The sequence below is a fragment of the Ixodes scapularis genome, unplaced genomic scaffold, assembly GCF_016920785.2.
Source record: "Ixodes scapularis isolate PalLabHiFi unplaced genomic scaffold, ASM1692078v2 PGA_scaffold5__190_contigs__length_132052651, whole genome shotgun sequence".
NCBI classification, from domain to species: domain Eukaryota; kingdom Metazoa; phylum Arthropoda; class Arachnida; order Ixodida; family Ixodidae; genus Ixodes; species Ixodes scapularis.
In genome coordinates, this window is record NW_024609880.1 from 106115842 (window position 1) to 106129031 (window position 13190).

Here is a 13190-nt window from a genome sequence, read left to right on the forward strand (position 1 = left end):
AGGCTGGCTCTAACATCGGCCAGAAAATGTAGCTCCTGCACGTAGTGAAGTCCAATGTTTACCAGATGTGTATAATTTAGTGGTTCATTTCTCCTCATAAAATATCACGGCGTTTTCCTTTTTTTCTGAAAAAAAAAACAACCTGTAACATTGCCAACATCAACGGTGGGCGTCAAAGAAGACGACCGAATTGAGCAGTGGGCACATGCGCGGTGAAATTGGGCACTGCCCGGCACACAGCACGATGCACGACCTGGCAATACGCGTCGATATTTGTGGATACGAGACACATGCACGCAAACACCCGTCGCGCGGCGCACATAATTGCTGGGACCTCATTCAGGGGCGGATTTATGGGTCAGGCCTGGGAGGGGCGGTAGACATTCGGCTGGCGGAGGGTGGGGGGAGTTTGCTGCGCACGTGTGCTCGATCTATTTAGTTGAGCCAATATTTGCTATGTCACCAAAAACTAAACTTTTGGCTAATATGTGTCAATGATTTTATTAAAACAAAGTTGACCTTGGGAAGCTTAGGGGGGGGGGGGGCCGTCACCCCCCCCCCCTAAATCTGCCCCTGCCCTGATTGGCACCGAAATTAGAACGACTCTTAGGGCTTAGCTTTAAGACACATTAGTTAATCCCAAATTATAGATTAAAGTATTCGGATGAAAAATAAAACAAATAAAACCAGCGGATACTTTATTGTACTACCGCTATATTAGTATTTATGTATTGATGTCGCAGAAATAATTACCCCAAAAGGTATGTCGACCACCCTAGCAACGCCGCGTTTGCTTTTTATTTTTTACAAGATCAAGTTATCGAGCCCTTCTAATATCAAAAATATCGAAATCGCTCCAATAAGCAACTCGGTGTATTGTATGCGGAGCGGCAGTTCATCTGCTTCTTTTGCAGGGGCTGTGGTGACGTCAGAACGACAAGCTTTGATGGACTCGGATGGAAGGATAGTGGGTAGGCCTCGAGGCCAGTTTTTACGACAGGAACTTGAGGGCTTTCGTTTAAAACTACATGGAAATATTTTATTGACTTTATGCCGAGGAGGTCACACGGAATGAAATAATTATTAGATAATAGATCTCCGTGGACATTTAAATGAGCACGGTGAAGAGTTCTATCGCTCAACTTTATGAAAACAATATTGATGGCAGAAATTTCATAGCGATTAAGTCCAAAATACTAACCCAGCAAGGAGAAATTCCGAACCACACACAACTCGCGTTTCTTCGCCTCCGGGTGGCATCGAATGGCTGGCTCGACAAGCCATTCGATAGAAAGAGCACCGCCTCGGCATTTTTTCGACACTCCTGCTGTTAACTATTTTATGAACTCTGGAGCTAACATTATGGCAAGCCTTCAAGTTTAAACTCAAACCGCCGAACCGATCTCGGCGTCGTAGCGCCGCTTCATGGCATAGTTATAATGCAATTAAATGCAAAGGGGCAAGCGAGCTGGACAAGGATTATTTTTGTCATTCATCGCATAGTCGTCTTAATTCATGAAAAACTGCTGGTTGCTAGTTGAGGTAGTGGTAATTCCACATCACCTTCCGTGTTACTCGAGGAGTTTAGAATAACTTCACAGACGGCTAGAACGTCCTCACGAGAGCGTTCGAGTCGCACACAGCACCGAACTTAAACCGAACCGATGAAACAAACTGTCGCCGTTTTTGCTTTTGAGCGTCTCGCTACGGCGCTCGCGCCATGTTTCCTGAACCGACCAGATGCAGCACGTACATATGTCACAATGACGTAGATGCTATAGTAGGTATCGCTACCATTATGTTCTATATGCGAGAGTGTAAAGACTATTCCCTCTTCAGACATTTGTACGGCTTGCTACAATCCGGAGCACGCGACCCTAGTGTCTGCTGACTACAGCTCTTTCGGTCTCGGGGCAGTCCTGCTCCAGGACCAATCATCAGGTGAGTGTCGGGCGGTGGCCTTTGCCTCGCGGTCACTCACAGCGACCGAGCAGAGGTACAGCCAGACCGAAAAGGAGACTTCGGCAATGACATGGGCCGTGCGTCGCTTCGATGAGTACGTCCGGGGATTCCGGTTTACCGTGGAAACCGATCTCCAGCTTTTGGCTGCGTTGCTTGGCGACAAGGCCGCGGGCCTTCTTCCTCCACGAGTTCAGCGACTGAGAATCAAGTTGATGCGGTATCAGTACCAGATATTTTACCTTCCTGGGAAGCTCCTGGCAACGGCCGACACCCTGCCCTGAGCGCCTTTGGGCCGGGCGACTCCGTCAACCTGCGACAGCCTAGAGCTGTACGTCCAGAGCGTGGTTCACGCAATCCAAGAAGGTGTGCACGTCAATCTCGAACTGGTCCGTCAACAACAGTCAGCAGATGGCGAGTGTACAGGTCTGGCAAAGTTCTGTGACCAATGTTGGCCTCAGAAGACCAAGGTTCCATGTCACCAAATGAAGTACTGGAACTACCGCGGAGAACAAATCGTTTGTGACAGTGTGCTTCTCAAAAGAGGACTATCGCGAATCCTGAATCGCTGCGACCTAAGGTCCTGCAGACCATTCATGAGGGACACCAAGGAGTGAACTGCTGCAAGGCACGGGCTCGAGACTCGGTGTGATGGCCTAGTATTGGCGATCAAATCAAACCATGATCAAGAAGTGCGAGCGCTGCGCATCTACGAGGGTACAGCGGGTTGAACCTCTCATGAGGTCACCTCCAACAGAGCTACCTTGGCAACAGGTGGGAGTTAATTGATTCCACTTGAACGGCCACGAATTTTTACTTCCTTGTGGGCTATCACTCACGTTATCTCGAAGAAGGGACACTGCGAAGCACGTCAAGTCCAGGCCGTGATTTCTGCAGTAAAAGCTGTCGAGGCGCATTGCGGAATCCCGGAGTTACTTCAAATGGACAACGGACCAGTTTCCCTCCCACTACTTCGCCAGATTTGCAAAGGTATATGGATTTAAGCACGTTACTAGCGGTCCGGGATTTCCACAGTCAAACGGAGAAGTGGAGCGTATAGTGCGGACAGTGAAGGACCCCTTGGTTGAAGGGGACGATCCGTTTTTGTCACTTCTAATCTATAAAGATACTCCAGGCATCTTGGGTTTCAGGCCTGCACAGCTGCAGATGGGTCGACAGCTGCGGACTCAAGTACCCAAGGCTGCTGACAAACTCCAGCCGGCATGGTCTAAGTCACAGGTCTTCTTGGAGCGAGACAGCGCGTCAAAGCGAAGCCAGGCTTCCGACTTCAACCGTTGTCATGGAGTGCGCGAGCTCAGGGAATTTTCACGTGGCGAAGACGTGTGGGTGACCGACGCACAGTGCCCTGCCCAAGTACTTAGCCGAGGGCAACGCCCACGCCCTTACATCGTTGGAACTCCGTGGTGTGTATTGCAGAGAAGTCGGCGACACCCAGTTGCTTTCGGGAGCCAACAGAATCCAGTTCCCGTCCTGCCAGCTCCGGTTCTGTCGATTCCTGCCGCAGATGGAGCCAATAGTCTGCAACCCGAAGACTCCGAACAAAGAAGACCGGTTACAGCTCCCTCTCCGCAGCCTTCTGCTGAGGGAGCTCCCGCAGGGCCAAGGGAAAGTCCGAGAGCTGATGCAAGTCAGGTACCAGCCAATGTGTGCCTCCGCTCTCCTCGACGCACTAGATTTGGCCGTCGAGTAGTAGCTCCAAAGAGACTGAACTTGTAGTGAGGTCGTGTTTTGTGATTTGTTCGTCTACGAGAAATGTCTCTGGGAAAGGGGGATGTTGTGGTAGGTGTCGCTAGGATTATGTTGTATATGCGAGAGAGGAAAAAGGTAGACGAAGTTACTCGTTGGTTCGACCCGGACTAGGCGCATGTGTGTCGAAAATAATCCCTGGAGAAGGGGAACAAGAGGGACAAAGGACAAACACAAATCTCCAAACACAGCTAGGTGACTGGTGATTTTCGTCATTCTTGTCCAGCTCGCTTGCACCTTTGCATTTAATTGCATTATAATCGTAGCATGTGTGTGTTCGTTCCTCTCTGACCTTAACGGTCGCCGGTCTCTACAGTACAGACGCCAGCGGCGGTCCCTTGGCAACTGCCTCGCGGCGGTGCTCGGTTTCATCGTAAATGCGTTCCCTGCGTAGCTTGGACGTCTGCGTCGATGTACGCCTTTGACCCTGGCAGGTTTTTTGGTCCCACATTTCACAGAAAGATAGCTACGCCTCAAAATCTCACAAGCCAAGCTGAACCACTAAAATACACATTTGATTCAAAGTATGAGGTCGCTATGTCCAGGAGCAGATTTTACGGCTAGTTTTAGCGCCAGTCACAGGATTTCTGCCACCGTATGTATCAGCTTAAATAATAATATCGCAAACGTTGCTTAGCCTTACACCATATTTTTTTTTCATCTAACACACCTCGCTCAATATTCCTTCTGGAATATTGAATGAAGCTCACCATGCTTTAATCAAAGCACGGGGTGCTTTGAATAAAGATATTGTTGTGGAAGACGAAGACTCACACCGTAAAGAGTGTTGTGCAAGACGAAGAATATCACACCGTAAAGAGTGTTGTGCAAGACGAAGACTTGCAAATACAGGAAGGAAGAAGAAGATTAGTGTGTGCCAGTGAGAGAATGGACGCCATTAAAGGCTGACGGCGAACCTGACAGAACAAAGCCTTCGAATTGCCTTCTGCCATAACAATTGGTGTCAGAAGTGGGATCATGGAAACCCGAAGCACCGCCCAGGGGAATCAGCACCAGGTCTTGGAAGCCATCAACGCTTTGAAGGAGTCACTAGACACTCTCCACGAAGAACACACTCGCCATCGGGAAGAGCATCGGGAAGCCTTCGCCGAATTGCGACGAGAGGTGGCCGCTCGACTCCAAACTCATAGTGACCGTGAAGCTTCACCGCTGCTTTCGGGATCTCAAGGCGTAATGCCAGCACTGCCATCGTCTGGTGAGGCCGCCGGAACTATGCCTGATGACAGCAGCGGTTCCCGGACCTCACCCATCGACCATGTCGGGGACCACGCAGTCGTAACAGATCCCCTGTCGTCGCAGCCAAGGACTTCCCCTGAGGGAGCAAGCCAGCAGCAAGAACTACAGGGCCCAATCGCCCCAAAGATGATCGTCAAACTTGACACATACGATGGACGCAACTCCTGGGGTACCTTCCGGACGCACTTCGACCTAGTGGCAGACATAAATGGATGGACAAATAATTCACGAGGAGCTTTCTTGGCGTCAGCACTTCGAGGGCCAGCACTGGAAGTACTGCAAAATCTACCCGCAACTATACAGAGAGACTACAACTCTCTCGTGAATGCTCTGGAGGGACGCTTCGGGGACAAGCATCTGGGGCGACTATACCACGCTACGCTCCGTACACGTGTACAACAAAAGAATGAGTCCCTGGCAGAACTCGCGACAGACATCGAAAGACTGGCACGCCATGCCTATGAAGGTTGTGCAGCCTCTACTCTTGATTTGGTTGCAGCTGGGCACTTCGTGGATGCTATTTCTGACTCGGAGGTACAGCAGTTCGTGCGACTTTCGTCACCTGGTTGCATGCGCGATGCTGTTGCGCGAGCCATGGAGGTGGAAGCGGCCAGGGGAGCTGTCAGAGCTACCAGTCGGGTATCTGCCGCCGTTGAGTTCCCACCCGCCCCGTCATCTCGTCAGCCTGCTCTGCGGCATGAGTGCAAAACATCGGTGGCACCTGCGCGTCGTAGATCCCCACCCACGTGCTGGAGCTGTGGCAGACAAGGTCACCTACAGCGCTATTGTAACTGGCATGGTACCGAGACACGTCTGCAAGGAAGCGAGGACTCTATGACGGAAAACTAGTGTCAGCCGAGCTTACCGGCCAAAACTCGGCTGAACATAAAACTAATGAGCCGGTAACTGCATTCCAGGTGCATAAATTGCGAGCCGACAAAGACGGACTTTTCGTAGATGGGCAACTCGAGGGTATTGCGTGTAGTATGCTTGTGGACACTGGGGCAAACGTCACTCTAGTGAGACCTGATATATTCAACCGAATAAAGGGATCTCTAGAATCGTACAGACATCTCGCTGGATGCTCCCTCCGTACAGCTACAGGCGATATAGCACCAGTCACGGCGTCATCACAGCTCATGTTCCGTTTTGGCAGTCAAGAATTTTCACACGTGACTTATGTCGCTGATATATTTGAAGAATGTATCCTGGGCCTCGACTTTCTGAAGGAACACGGTTGCTCGATGGATCTAAAGAATCAGACGCTAAATCTGAGCGAGGAAAGCATCATCCTGTGCAGCAGACGAGCGCTCTTCAAAAATGAGGGTGGATTCCTCATCTGTTCGAAGTCAACTGTTGTTTCCCCGCAGTGTGAAACCATCGTTTGGACAACTGATGGCAATTGCTGTTCTGAAGGCATCGCGGTCGCTGAAGGAGATGAGGCTTGTGACAACATACCAGGTGTCATTGTCGGAAAAACACTTGTGAATTTCAGCAATGAGCGCGTCCCTATCCGTATTGCCAACCTAACGGATAAAGCGATAAACATCAAGAAAGGTTGTCGAATGGCGACTTGGTCCCACGCTGCGAGCCTCAGAAGCCTGAGAAGAGAAAGTACCAACGTGAAGTAAGATGGGCTGCCGATGTCTTTGCTGGAACTAGCAGACCGCTCCAAGCAGCATCTCAGCCAACCGCAACAAGAGTCCCTTTTGAATTTAATCAACGTCTACAGAGATGTCTTCGCTTGCTCCCCGTCAGAGATCGGGCGCACGAGCGCTGCTCACCACCACATAGATACTGGTGACGCTATTCCGATCAAGCAGGCACCTCGGAGAATCCCGCTCGCTAAGAGGTATGAGGTCACTGAAATGATCCAGGATATGTGAAAACAGGACATCATTGAGCCCTCATCTAGTCCATGGGTCTCACCTGTAGTATTGGTAAAGAAGAAAGATGGGAGCACGAGGTTTTGTGTGGATTATCGTAGACTGAACAACGTCACGAAAAAGGACTCCTACCCTCTTCCTAGGATCGACGACACATTTGATGCAATGGCCGGTGCCTCCTGGTTTTCTACGCTTGATCTCAGGAGCGGCTATTGGCAAGTTGAGGTAAAACCCTCAGACCGTGAGAAGACAGCGTTTACCACAGGCGATGGTTTGTGGCAATTCAAGGTAATGCCCTTTGGCCTTTGCAACGCGCCAGCGACTTTCGAGCGCCTCATGGACAAGGTTCTTCAAGGCTTACCCCTCAATGTGTGTCTCGTATACCTTGATGACATATTGGTGCACGGAAAGACTTTTGAAGCTGCTCTTCATCATCTGTCAGACGTCTTTGAGCGCCTAAGACAAGCGAACCTAAAATTGAATCCCAAAAAAATGCTCGCTATTCCAGAAAAGAGTTCGATACTTAGGCCACATTGTCTCTGAGAATGGGATGGAGACAGACCCCGACAAGACGGACTGTATTCGAAACTGGCCCCAACCACACAGTCATCGTGAACTCAAGAGTTTCTTAGGCCTATGTACCTACTACCGACGTTTTGTCAAGAACTTTGCTACCGTGGCCAAACCACTCTATACGTTGACAGAACAGAACACGAAATTTCACTGGAACATGCAAGCTGAGGAGGCTTTTCTTCAACTCAAGAATACCCTTACTTCACCTCCTATCCTCGGATTTCCCCATCCGAATCGTCAGTTCGTCCTAGACACGGATGCAAATAACGTTGGTGTGGGTGCAGTCTTGTCACAGTTAGAGGATGGAACTGAACGGGTAATTGCGTACTACAGTCAGGTATTAAAGAAAGCAGAACTAAACTACTGCGTCACAAGAAAGGAACTGTTGGCCGTAGTTAAAGCTGTAGGACATTTTCACCATTATCTCTACGGCAAGCGCTTCCTCTTAAGGACCGATCACGCGTCCCTCACCTGGCTTTTGAATTTTAAGAACCCTGAAGGACAAGTTGCAAGGTGGTTGGAGCGTTTACAACAGTACCAATTTAATGTCCAACACCGAGCTGGTAGGAAACACATGAACGCCGATGCACTCTCGCGAAGGCCTTGCTCACGAAAAGATTGCTACCCGTGCCTTGATGCTGAAGAGCACTCCGACCTCAACAGCACGAATCCACCGTCTCAGTCAACGGTCACGCGACAGGCGGTGATCACGCGTCCATCAACCGATGATGACCCCACTGACTGGAGTGACGAAACCTTGCGTACGCTTCAAAGAAAGGACGACAATATTTGGCTTCTTATACAGTGGAAGCAAGACGGCGAAAGGCCGGATTGGTACCGGGTTGCACCGCACAACCATGTTGTCAAAGCCTACTGGGCTCAATGGGATTCTCTCCTCATACAAAACGGCCTCCTGTTTCGCTGCTGGGAAAACAACGATGGAGTTAACTTTTCCCTTCAACTTGTCCTGCCTCAAGTGCGAGTCAAAACTGTGCTGCAGGAACTCCATGACAGTCCTACGGGCGGACATTTTGGGGTACACAAAACTCTACAGAGAGTGCGTGACAGATTCTACTGGGTTGGCGCCAGCCGTGACGTGCGCGAATGGTGCAGAGGCTGTGACCACTGCACATCGCGCAAAGGACCTCCCTCTCGTTGCCGAGGACAGATGAGAACATACAACGTTGGCGTGCCGTTTGAGCGAGTAGCCATTGACGTCGTAGGGCCACTACCAGAAACAAGAGAAGGAAATCGGTATCTAAGAGTAATTGCAGACTACTTCACAAAGTGGCCAGAAGCTTTCCCTGTTCGTAAGTACGACGCAGCAACCATCACTCGAATCTTGCTTACAGACATCGTATCGAGGTACGGAGTGCCCCTAGAAATCCATTCTGATCAGGGACGCACTTTTGAGTCGCAGACCTTCAAGAATTTGTGCACAGCACTTGGCATAAAGAAAACTAGAACAACACCATTACATCCACAGTCGAACGGTATGGTGGAGAGGCTCAACCGGACCCTTAAGCAATATCTATCTCTCTTTATCAACGAGCACCAGGACAACTGGGACGTGCTGGTTCCCCTCTTTTTACTTGCCTACCGTTCAGCTGTCCACGCAGCAACAGAGTACACACCATCAATGTTGCTCATGGGGAGAGAGCTAAGAATACCTGCGGACATTATGTTCGGTACTCCGGCGCCACCACCACGGGAGGCAACACGTGAAAATGTTCACTTAGATCACGCTCTCCATTTACGCAAGAAATTGGAATCTGTCCATGACTTCGCACGAAGGCATTTACAACTCAGCAGCAGCCATGCAGAGACTCGCTACAATCGAAGCGCATCCAGCCACCAACTGGAACCTGGAGATTTGGTGTGGCTATACAGACCAACTAGAACCAAAGGTCGTAGTCCAAAACTACAACGAAACTGGGATGGCCCCTACGAGATCATCAAGAAACTGAACGATGTTGTCTACCGGATCCGCCATGTTAACAACCATAGACCTCAGACAGTCCATTTTGATCGTCTCGCACCATACCACACTAAGTGAACACTTATGCGGGCCTCGGGACGAGAGCCTCTACAGGGAGGGGTGCAGTGTTGTGGAAGACGAAGACTCACACCGTAAAGAGTGTTGTGCAAGACGAAGAATATCACACCGTAAAGAGTGTTGTGCAAGACGAAGACTTGCAAATACAGGAAGGAAGAAGAAGATCAGTGTGTGCCAGTGAGAGAATGGACGCCATTAAAGGCTGACGGCGAACCTGACAGAACAAAGCCTTCGAATTGCCTTCTGCCATAACAATATAATTAAATCATTACTGATGTGAAATACTATCGCGCCCAATAAGAGATGAATGCCACATCGCGTTGCGCACGGTACGATCTGAGACACCTGCTGTGTTGTACTGTAAACTGTGACTCACGCTGTGGCCAAGACAAATCTGGAACTCCGCCCGTTTATTGCAGACATACATGTGTTTCAAATTTAGAAATGCTCTGCGCTTCAGTGTAGTCTTGTAATAAGCAAGGTGAGGTGGCAAACCCTTCTTTCATCGAACCGTAAAACCTATGTGTGACACTGCATAAATCTGTCGAACGCTTTTTTAAAACGAAATCTGCAGGTTCACACAACAATCGGTCCACATCTAAGTGGCTCAAACATGGATTGATTTTTATATTTGCCATCACAACAAAACTGTCAAGAATTCCGGAAGAAGTGCGTCATACCTCTCATCATTAAAGAGGTAACACTTGGCATAACGAAACGGCCGTTAGGGACCGTGAATCGAAGAATTCACGCGGGGATGAAGGTAAACCTAGGGATGCCCCCTCGACAAAAGGCTTTCTTGAGCTACAAGGGAGTAAGAGCACCACCAACTTATCGCAGCTGTGTTAGTTAATTATTTTAACTAACACAGCTTCGAAGTATCCATCCGGAAAGTGCTGTCAGTACTGACGTGGACGTGAGGGGGGACCCAAGAGTAACCGAAAGTCCTGAACGGTGGGCCGTTCGTAGTACCTACTTCCGCCGCTAGGAGCGCTTAGCGCCACTCCTTCCGAGTCAGTTTGCCGACCGGCGTTGTCTGCTAAAGTTTAAGCAGCATGTTGCGACTTTTTCCCCACGCTCTTCATTATCATTCCTCGTATTGCTTTTCCAATGTATGATATAAAGGAACAGTGTGCGGCTGTGAAATTCTATTTTCTCTCAAAGAAAATGGTGGCGGAAACTCTTGTAATACTTCAGGTGACAAAAAAGATGCTCTTAAAAATAGCAGACCTACTGGTGGTTCTCTCGATTCAAGGTTGGTGAATAACTGATCGGAGACCAATTAATCTCGTTGACCTTCTGAGACCTGAGAAAAAACTGCGATAAGATTTTCAAAACTGGCACTTCATTCTTGTTTTGGAAGTAAAATAAAGGGAAGAAAAAATAACTGTAAAGCAATAATATCTATAATGCTAAGCAGAGTCATACCCAATTGGGTACTGCAGGTTTCAGCGCTTATGAAAATCCATGAAACCGCTCCTATTTTGCAGGCAGACGAAAGCTTTGCACTTCACGCACCGGATTCCGGACATCCCGGAGCATCATTTTTTTCTGCAGTTCATTTGAGACTTAAAGGCCCACCTACAAAACCATTTTCCGCGGGAGAAGAGGTTTCCTCCTTGCCACCCAGAAAGGAGGAAACCCCTTCTCCTTTCCACGGAGACTAGCTTCCGGACCCGCCCTTTTCAGGGGAGGAGGAGGAAGGAGTGCGAGAGGGGAGGGAGCGAAGGTCGCTGGGGAGCACTTTCCTACCCTGCGGAAAATGGTTTCGTAAGTCGACCTTCAAGCGTGACGTGTTCCCCAAAGTGGTCACCCGGTCGATCCTGACAGCATCTGGTGGCAAAGACAAATTTCGCTGTCTCTTGGGCTCTGAAGAGCGCGTCAACTCCTCATCGCTGCTTTCTGTACCAAAAGCGCCGTCTTGCCCCTTTAGCTTGCGGGACTATCGCTTTTCATTTCCATTGGCCTGGTGTGGTGATGACATTTTTTCAGAAAGAATAATCGCCTCCGTAATTTGGAGCTTGAAATCCAGAAGGTCAAGGATTTTCTTCCTTGGCATGCGGTGCTGACCACAGTGTTGCTAGTACTCAACCCACCCATTGCATGCGGTGCTGACCACAGTGTTGCTAGTACTCAACCCACCCATTGCACACGGCAAGATCAAGGAAGTGTGCCTAGACTCAAGCGGCTCATTTCTTTGTCGTAATTTTGATGCGGCATTAGGACATAGAGGGGCCGATACCGTCAACACCACCCATGTATATGTTGTATGCCTTGATTGCCGCAGATTGCGGTACGTCAATTTCAGCTCTCTGCTCGTTCGGCCACCTTACTTGCCGTCGACGGAACGAGCACAGCTTTTTGTCCTTCCACTTCGTAACACATAATTTGTTGTCACTTCGGCATACGCACGACGAATGGCCTCTTTCAAGGCGTTCATCATTAGGACGTTTCTGTACTGCTTACCCAGTTCGTGTGCTTAAAACAGTTTCTGGGAGGTGAGCGTTTCTGGACCTCAGAAACTCGGTCAGCCTCAGTCCAGTGAAGTACATGCCACTAAATACATGAACTGTCTGGCTTGTTGGGAAAGTCTCGAGAAGGCGCTTGGCAATAGCTCATCCAAGCAAGTTCCCTTTTTGGATTCGGCTAGCACAGTTTCTTTCCCAGTATAGATCCTGAAATATAGCACAAGGCCTTGTGGTGTCGCAAAAGCAGAGTCTTTCAGACCAACTGGGTTTGGCTTTGATTTGGCAGGGATGGGCACCGTCCAGTGAACGGTATAATTTATTCATCCACTCACAACTTATAAGGGCGTGGTAACTCCACGCAGGTCGAGAGAAACGAATCGAGAAATGGCTGAACTCAGAACAACTTGTTCTGCGTTTCGTCGTCTGTGGGCGTCTGAAGATCAACGAAGTGAAGCACGTCGACAAGATCGAAGAAGCTATCTCTCGCAATGTGACTACATGTCAGCGGCGCCGTTAGGGACAGGGACCAATACTTCCGGACTCCGGGGCGGCCCATCAGCAAGTGAGCACCAGCCAACGTTCGCATTTCTTGTTAGTTTGTCCTGGCTGACCTGTGATCTCGTGTTTGAACTGAATAAAGATTTGTCTGATTAGCACAAAGTTGGCAAACTGTTCGGGAAAGTACTTCAGAGAATACGAGTACGCGCTCTCCGGTGCTTCATATCTCTCCTCCAGAGCATAGACTTCAGGATTCGTTGCTATCCGAAAACTGAAAAAGCAAGGAATTATGAAGAAACTGACAAGTATTAAAATTGAGGCTCTGTAACTCATCATTTTTCCAGACAACCTTCCTGGAGGTTGTGGCTGGCGATGATTGCTTTGGGATCAATTCTGCTTCTGGTTTTCAGAGTCATCTTCTTTCACTGGTACACCAGATATTGTGAAGCCTACATCGCCATCCGAGCAGGGGCGGATGAAGGAATTTTCTGAGGGGGGGGGGGGGGGGGGGGTTAGGTGTTGGTCAGCGTACCATATGTTTAGGAACCCCCCCCCCCCCCTCTCCTTAGTTTTACACCCTAAATTTTACACATGCAGAAATCAAGAGGGGAGTCAGGACATCTGAACCCCCCCCTCTAAATCCGCCCCTGCATCCGAATCGTCAATGTTCCCTGTGCTGACAAGGAGAACAATCTGGTCGTCTGAAAGAATTTTTTTGAAATGCGA

The 13190-nt window shown here is 49.3% G+C and overlaps 1 pseudogene; it reads right to left on the bottom strand.

Annotated features, from left to right (window-relative positions):
- Positions 1-10946: 10946 nt before the first annotated feature.
- LOC121838200 lies at positions 10947-12880 on the bottom strand (annotated as a pseudogene).
- Between the last annotated feature and the right edge of the window lie 310 nt (positions 12881-13190).